A 7162-nucleotide genomic window follows, 5' to 3' on the forward strand; every position below is an offset into this window, starting at 1 on the left:
GTAATATGTGATGTCATCAGCAGTGCATTGCACGCGCAAGTTATAGTGAGTCCGACTAACTATAACGTGGGAATTTCAATGGTTTTATATCAGTAAAATTTCCAGCTAACTATAACTGGTGTGAAACCTATGGTTTTTTCAGTGAATTTAATAGGTTTTTTAAATGCTAATTCCTAACTATAACTGGTGTGAAACCTATGGTTTTTTTCAGTGAATATATATATATATCATTTTAATATCAGAGTACTGTTGCTTCTTAGAGCACTGCTGCATTTAAAACAGCTCTGGTAACCCTTCTTAGTTTCAAAACACATCACAGAACAATTGATTTTAAATGGTGTAAAGCAAGGGTGCTACAGACTTTCACTAACTGTAACCTAAAGACATAGTTTAAAAACAGAAGAATGATTTAAAACAATAAGAAGGGATAAAGGCTAGGGGAAAAAAGCCACGGCTTGACCTCTCACAGCCTTAAGCTAACAATCGCTGGATTCACAATATTCCGATCTGTTGGGATAGAATCACACCATGCAAGAATAGAAGGCTTTTTGTACTGTTATGCAGCTTTGAAAAACGGTCCTGGTGTCTCCAACCGCAGCAGACTACTCGGCGGCACCAGCCCCACGGGGCAGGGAGGTAGAAGACGACTCCGGCCTCACAAAAGGCTCCCCAGAGACTCCAGCAACAGCAGGGTGCTCCGTGGCCCCAGCCCTGCCGGGCGGAAAGGTTGAGGGCAGCTCCATTTGAACCAAAGGCTCCCCAGTGGCTCCAGCCGGGCAGGGTGCTCCGCGGCACCAGCCCTGCTGGTTGAAAAGGTAGAGGCGGCTCTGGCCGCACCACCGGGCGGAAAGATAGGGGCCGGCTCCAGCCGCAGCAAAGGCTCTCCAGTGATTGTAGGTGCAGCAGGCTGTTCCACGGCATCCACCCCACCGGGCAGAAAAGAAGAGTCGGCTGCAGCCGCACTGAAGGCTCCCCAGCGGCTCCAGCCGCAACAAGGTGCTACGCTGGGCGAAAAGGTAGAGGCGGCTCTGGCTGCACCTCCGTGCGGAAAAGTAGGAGGCAGCTCCATCCGCAGCAGGTTGCTCCACGGCACCCGCCCTGCCGGGTGGAAAGATAGAAGCAGCTCCGGCCGCGCCGAAGGCTCCCGAAGGCTCTAGCTGCAACCGACAGCTCAGCAGCTCCGGCCTCGGTACCGTGCACGGGAGCCCTGCAGAGTCAGCCGCCGTCTTCCTTCTTCCCCCTCTCGGCGGGGGCGGGCATTCCCGGACGGCCGTGCTGGGATTGGCCGGCCGGCCCCAGCACTTCCGGGTCGCCGCGGGCAGCGCGGCGGAAACGATTTCAGGCAGGCAGGCGGGGACAAAAACGAGGTGGGCACTTAGCCGCTTCTCTTGCGGGTGGCAGGGCTCCCTCCCATCACGGGAGCCCTGCAGAGTCACCCGCCATCATCCTTCTTCCCCCTCGCGGCGGGGGCGGACATTTCCAGCCGGCCGCGCAGTACTTCCGGGTCGCCGCGGGCAGCGCGGCGGCCCAATTTCAGGCAGGCAGGCGGCGACAGTGCGCGCACGCGTGCGCGCGTATAGATATAATATTGAATTTAAATGCAATTTTCTCAGCAAATACTGGACGGATTTACACCATTTAAAGAAAAGCGTAATCTGCGAACCAATCTCTTCCATTTTACCAAATTTCAAATAATTCCGTTCAGCCGTTCGGGCTGTAGCAGAGTCTAAAGTTCCTATGGAAAGTAACATGGGGAAAACACGTTTTGGGACCCCCCTTTTTTCTCAGCCCCCACTTGACGAATCCCCCCCAAACTTTCAGGGAAGGAGCGGAGCAGAGCGAGCCATCTTCTTTGAGAAATTTGCGAAGATTCATCAACCAGCGCCAAAGTTATTCCCAATAGAATGTTGGGGATTTCTTATGGAAACTAGGTCCTAACTATATATACCTACTGGCTACCGCCAGTAGGTAATATATATATATATGGGAGAGGCTGCAGTCCGTGGATGAGGGGAAGGCTGAACATTTTAACCTTCGCTCACACCCCTTCTTCCAACACTTTCACCCGGCGCTGACGAGGCAGACAACGCTGAAATGCATCTGCCATCATGGGTGTCAGAACTTTACTCTGTGTGGGCAGTTTATTAAAAGCGCTTCCAAAAACCTCCTCAAGTGTGGCCTTTTCTCTTTCTGTGAAGGAGTCTGTTCGAGATACATATCCGCGTGGTCTCCAGCGACGCGCACAAAAGGCTCCCGCTTTCTCTAGAGGCACTGTTTCTGCTGGATCACTGCTTGCAGTCGTTTCTACTCCGGGATACCGGAATTTACAGGGTCCACCACAGGCCATTGGAAGAAGTATGACGGTGATGATGCCACTGAGCAGCACGTCGGGCATGGAAATTTGCCATGTCCCCGCCAGAAAGGATTCCGATGCTAAGTGGATGAAGCGGATTGGGGACTGGAGGAGGCGCCGCTGCCCAAGTGTGTTTGTTGAACTTTGGGGGCAATTCACTGACATTGCAGCACATTTGGTTTCCCCACTTCGTTTGCGATACTTACCAGAATCTTGCTGCTGCATGCTGGAACCTGTAGGCGCTGGGGCTCTAGCTGACCACAGGAAGTATATGCAGTGTGACATCATCGACGTGGGAGAGGCTGCCGTCCGTGGATGAGGGGAAGGCTGGACATTTTAACCTTCGCTCACACCCCTTCTTCCAACACTTTCACCCGGCGCTGACGAGGCAGACAACGCCGAAATGCATCCGCCATCATGGGTGTCAGAACTTTACTCTGTGTGGGCAGTTTATTAAAAGCGCTTCCGAAAACCTCCGCAAGTGTGGCCTTTTCTCTTTCTGTGAAGGAGTCTGTTCGAGATATATATATATATATATATATATATATATATATATATATATATATATATATATATATATATATATATATATATATGTGTGTGTGTGTGTGTGTGTGGAAGGGGGTGGTCTAATCACGCTACAAGCTGCAGCTGCAGTAATGTCTACTGGGACATTTTCCTTTTTGGAAAGAGGGTTCCTGTCCCCCAGCGACTGCCCTGATGCTAGGGGCCTCCATCCCCCATTTCCCCTTGGGCCAGGAGGTGCTTTTACTAACACCCGTGAGGAAGGGGCATGGTCTAATTGCGCTACAAAGCACTGCAGCAGTCCTGTCCTGGGGGACATTTGCCTTTTTGGAAAGGGGGTGCCTGGTCCCCAGAGACTGCCCTAAAGCTAGGGGACCCGATCCCCTTTTTCCTTTTGCACCAGGATGTGCATTTGCTAAGACCTGTGAGGAAGTGCCGTGGTCTAATCACGCTACAAACTGCAGCTGCAGTAATGTCTTGTGGGACATTTGCCTTTTTGGAAAGGAGATTACTGGCTCCCAGAGACTGCCCTGAAGCTAGGAGACTCCATCCCCCATTTCACTTTGCATCAGGAGGGACATTTGCTAACACCTGTGAGGAAGGGGCGTGGTCTAACCACACTACAAACTGCAGCTGCCGTCCTGCAGGACATTTGCCTTTTTGGAAAGGGGTTTCTTGCCCCCAGAGACTGCCCTGAAGCTAAGAGACTCCTTCCCCATTTCCTTTTGCGCCAGGTGGTGCGTTTGCTAACAACTGTGAGGAAGGGGCATGGTCTAATCATGCTACAAACTGCAGCTTCAGTCCTTTCTTGTGGGACATTTGCCTTTTTGGAAAGGGGGTTCCTGGCCCCCAGAGACTGCCCTGAAGCTAGGGGACTCCATCCCCCATTCCACTTTGCGCCAGGAGATGAATTTGCTATCACCTGTGAGGAAGGGGTGTGGTCTAATCACGTTACAAACTGCAGCTGCAGTCCTGTCCTGCAGGACATTTGCCTTTTTGTAAAAGGGGTTTGCGGCCCCCAGAGACTGCCCTGAAGCTAGTGGACTCCATCCCCCATTTCCCTTTGCCCCAGGAGGTGCATTTGATAACACCTGTGAGGAAGGGGTGTGGTCTAATCGGGCTACAAAACGCTGCTTCAGTCCTGTCCTGCTGGACATTTGCCTTTTTGGAAAGGGTGTTCCTGGCCCCCACAGACTGCCCTAAAGCTAGGGGACCCCATCCACCATTTCCCTTTGTGCAGGAGGTGCGTTTGCTAACGCCTGTGAGGAAGGGGCGTGGTCTAATCATGCTACAAACTGCAGCTGCAGTCCTGTCTTGTGGGACATTTGCCTTTTTGGAAAGGGGGTTCATGGCTCCCAGAGACTGCCCTGAAGCTAGGGGACTCCATCCCCCATTTCCCTTTGCACCAGGAGGTGCATTTGCTAACACCTGTGAGGAAGGGGCGTGGTCTAATCATGCTACAAACTGCAGCTGCAGTCCTGTTTTATGGGACATTTGCCCTTTTGGAAAGTGGGTTGCTGGCCCCCAGAGACTGCCCTGAAGCTACGGGACTCCATTCCCCATTTCCCTTTGTGCCAGGGGGTGCGTTTGCTAACACCTGTGAGGAATGAGCGTGGTCTAATCACGCTACAAACTGCAGCTGCAGTCCTGTCTTGTGGGTCATTTGCCTTTTTGGAAAGGGTGTTCCTGGCCCCCAGAGACTGCCCTAAAGCTAGGGGACCCCATCCCCCTTTTCTCTTTGCACCAGGAGGTGCATTTGCTAACATCTGGGAGGGAGGGCCGTGGTCTAATCACGCTCCAAACTGCAGCTGCAGTCTTGTCTTGTGCGACATTTGCCTTTTTGGAAAGGAGATTCCTGGCCCACTGAGACTGCCCTGAAACACGTGGACTCCATCCCGATTTATCTTTGCGCCAAGAGGTGCGTTTGCTAACACCTGTGAGGAATGAGCGTGGTCTTATCACGCTAAAAACTGCAGCTGTAGTCCTGTCTTTTGGGACATTTGCCTTTTTGGAAAGGGTGTTCCTGGCCCCCAGAGACTGCCCTGAAGCTAGGGGACTCCATCCCCCAATTCCCTTTGCATCAGGAGATGCCTTTGCTAACACCTGTGAGGAAGGGGCGTGGTCTAATCACGCTACAAACTGCAGCTGCAGTCCTGTCTTATGGGACATTTGCCTTTTTGGAAAGGAGGTTCTTGGCCTCCAGAGACTGCCCTGAAGCTAGAGGATTCCATCCCCCATTTAGCTTTGCGCCTGGAGATGCGTTTGCTAACACCTTTGAGGAAGGGGTGTGGTCTAATCACGTTACAAACTGCAGCTGCAGTCCTGTCTTGTGGGACATTTGCCTTTTTGGAAAGGGGGTTCCTGGCCTCCAAAGACTGCCCTGAAGCTAGGGGACTCCATCCCCCATTTCCCTTTTGCGACAGGAGGTACATTTTCTAACACCTGTGAGGAAGGGCGTGGTCTAATCGTGCTACAAAGCGCTGCAGCAGTCCTGTCCTGCAGGACATCTGCCTTTTTGGAAAGGGTGTTCCTGGCTCCCAGAGACTGCCCTGAAGCCAGCGGACTCCATCCCCCATTTCCCTTTGCACCAGGAGGTGCATTTGCTAACACTTGTGAGGAAGTGGCGCGGTCTAATCACGCTTCAAACTGCAGCTGCAGTCCTGTCTTGTGGGACATTTGCCTTTTTGGAAAGGAGGTTCTTGTCCTCCAGAGACTGCCCTGAAGCTAGAGGATTCCATCCCCCGTTTAGCTTTGCGACTGGAGAAGCGTTTGCTAACACCTTTGAGGAAGGAGCTTGGTCTGTTAACGCTACAAACTGCAGCTGCAGTCCTGTCTTGTGGGACATTTGACTTTATGGAAAGTGGGTTGCTGGCCCCCAGAGACTGCCCTGAAGCTACGGGACTCCATTCCCCATTTCCCTTTGTGCCAGGGGGTGTGTTTGCTAACACCTGTGAGGAATGAGCGTGGTCTAATCACGCTACAAACTGCAGCTGCAGTCCTGTCTTGTGGGTCATTTGCCTTTTTGGAAAGGGTGTTCCTGGCCCCCAGAGACTGCCCTAAAGCTAGGGGACCCCATCCCCCTTTTCTCTTTGCACCAGGAGGTGCATTTGCTAACATCTGTGAGGAAGGGCCGTGGTCTAATCACGCTCCAAACTGCAGCTGCAGTCCTGTCTTGTGCGACATTTGCCTTTTTGGAAAGGAGATTCCTGGCCCCCTGAGACTGCCCTGAAACACGGGGACTCCATCCCCATTTCTCTTTGCGCCAAGAGGTGCGTTTGCTAACACCTGTGAGGAATGAGGGTGGTCTTATCACGCTAAAAACTGCAGCTGTAGTCCTGTCTTTTGGGACATTTGCCTTTTTGGAAAGGGTGTTCCTGGCCCCCAGAGACTGCCCTGAAGCTAGGGGACTCAATCCCCCATTTCACTTTGCATCAGGAGGTGCATTTGCTAACACCTGTGAAGAAGGGTTGTGGTCTAATCACGCTACAAACTGCAGCTACAGTCCTGTCTTGTGGGACATTTGCCTTTTTGGAAAGGGGGTTCCTGGCCCCCAGAAACTGCCCTGAAGCTAGGGGACTCCATAACCCATTCCCCTTTGTGCCAGTAGGTAAATTTCCTATCACCTGTGAGGAAGAGGTGTGGTCTAATCACGTTACAAACTGCAGCTGCAGTCCTGTCTTGTGGGAAATTTGCCTTTTTGGAAAGGGGGTTCCTGGCCCGCAGAGACAGCCCTGAAGCTAGGGGACTCCATCCCCTGTTTCCCTTTGTGTCAGGAGGTGCCTTTGCTAACACCTGTGATGAAGGGGCGTGATCTAATCGCGCTACAAAATGCTGCATCAGTCCTGTCCTGCCGGACATTTGCCTTTTTGGAAAGGGTGTTCCTGGCCCCCAGAGACAGCCCTGAAGCTAGGGGACTCCATCCCCCGTTTTCTTTGTGTCAGGAGGTGCCTTTGCTAACACCCGTGAGGAAGTGGTGTGGTCTAATCGCGCTACAAAATGCTGCGGCAGTCCTCTCGTGCCGGACATTTGCCTTTTTGGAAAGGGTGTTCCTGGCCCCCAGAGACTGCCCTTAAGCTAGCGGACTCCATCCCCCATTTCCCTTTGCGCCAGGAGGTGTGTTTGCTAACGCCTCTGAGGAAAAGGCGTGGTCTAATCACGTTACAAACTGCAGCTGCAGTCCTGTCTTGTGGGAAATTTGCCTTTTTGGAAAGGGGGTTCCTGGCCCGCAGAGACAGCCCTGAAGCTAGGGGACTCCATCCCGTTTCCCTTTGTGTCAGGAGGTGC

This window comes from Lissotriton vulgaris, unplaced genomic scaffold, assembly GCF_964263255.1.
Source record: "Lissotriton vulgaris unplaced genomic scaffold, aLisVul1.2 SCAFFOLD_4032, whole genome shotgun sequence".
In the NCBI taxonomy this organism is placed as follows: domain Eukaryota; kingdom Metazoa; phylum Chordata; class Amphibia; order Caudata; family Salamandridae; genus Lissotriton; species Lissotriton vulgaris.